We start from the raw sequence: 1,867 nt of genomic DNA, 5'->3' as shown, positions 1-1,867 counted from the left end.
GAATGCATTAGGGCCGCTGATAAGCACCAGGGAAATACTGAACAGCTGCAGAGGGTCTCTGGACAATGCTAGAGGGCCGCCTAACATAACCATAGGGCTGCTAGACGGGCATACATACATACATCGTTCCATAGGGGGTTGTCCCCCTAGTTTTTCGTTAACCCGGCTCTATTAAGCATAAGCCCCTTCTGTCCTGGGGTCCCCAAGGACGTGGATACAGAATACGCCATATACGCAATGTTAGAGCTCCGGCTAAGGCTACTCATCCCAGCTTGGTCACCACCTCGGCCCCCTGCCTTACTCAGCTAACCAGACAGTTGGCCGTGTCCTTAGCCCTTAAGACTTTCATCAGCACTGCTGGCGCCTTCCGCGATCTACCACATCACTCTGGGACCTCTCAATCACCCAGTGAACCCATGGTCCGGTGGAGGCCTATCCAACCTCTCCTAGCTGTCCAGGCTAGTAACCGGAGCTGTGTTGTCGCTCACCACTTCAACTCATCAGAGGGCTAGGGAACCCTTAAGATTCTACTCCAAGCGATCGGAGCACCACCACCAAATATGAGTCCTACTCAATCAGATCCTTTCTCCAGATAACTTTCTGTTTCCAAGGATCCTTGCCGTACTACTACCAACTTCGGTGTCCGTACTGGGCATAGACTTTTCGCCTACAGCTAACACACAGCCGTTTTTCGGAACCACGCCACTGGATCGACCTCATTTCCTCAGATGATCCTCCAACCGGCCCAGCAGGCTTACAGCCGATTAAGGCCCGGAGTTGTTTAGACTCCTTCAACGGCGACCAGGATTGCCTTGGCTAGAACTAACCACTTAGGCTGTGCCAGTAAGCTAGAGGGCCTAGGAGTTACCTCGGTACCTCCCTCGACTGCTGGGCGAAGCTCAGACGGTTTACAGCCCTTTAGGTCTGGGTGCCCCTAACGCCACTGGCGGCGTTCTTAGTCCTTACGCCCGACAGTCCTCTTTAGTTAGAGGCACAGCTATGACCAGAGGCTGAGTATACTCATTCCAGCATAGCCACCACCAACACCCCCCAACAGCAGTGCCACGTGGAGGCAGAGGATTGCCATAGGTGCAGAAAGGCTATTTATGCATAACAGTTACAGTCAGTGCCAGAGAGCAGTTTAACATAATACATAACCATAGGGCCGCTGATAAGCGCCACAGGAATGCTGTTCTGCTGCAGAGCCGCTAGACAAAGCCAGAGGGCGAATAGACTGTGCCAGAGGGCAGCTTAACCATAGGACTGCTGATAAGCACCAGAGAAATTCTGAAAAGCTGTAAAGGGCCACTGAACAGTACTCGAGGGTCCTTTACGTAACCATAGGGTGGCTGATAAGTGTCAGAGAAATGCATAAGTAAAAGTTGCAGAGAGATAAAAAAAAACTTATTAAAATATTTATAAGCAGTACCCAAAATATTTCTAAATATTTTGTTTAGTCCAACACAATTTAGAAAAAAAAAACATGTCTGTGCATAAATTATTCCAACATAAATTAGTATAGGTAAAAGTGTTAGCAAAAATATGCAGTGTTACAATATGGAGAACATATTCCTTGTAAAATTAAATGATTCATGAAAAAGTGCAAATTTTTCAGTTTTATTCTTTATCACTAAAGCCAGAAAAGAACTGTGGAGAGCAAAACTAAAAACAAATTTCTCACAGAGCATCTGGAGGCTCAATACACAATGTTAATACTCAATTTATGGTGGTATACCAAATTACGGACACAATTTTATATTCTCCTTCTCGCAAGTTTCTGCTATTCGTATGCTTATCAATCCCATCTGACATATAAAATACTTCATGCATCAAGATTTGAAAATAAGTTGAATGACAAGGCAATACA

This window comes from Bacillus rossius, chromosome 5 (assembly GCF_032445375.1).
Source record: "Bacillus rossius redtenbacheri isolate Brsri chromosome 5, Brsri_v3, whole genome shotgun sequence".
Lineage (NCBI taxonomy): Eukaryota > Metazoa > Arthropoda > Insecta > Phasmatodea > Bacillidae > Bacillus > Bacillus rossius.
This window is presented reverse-complemented; position numbering follows the sequence as displayed.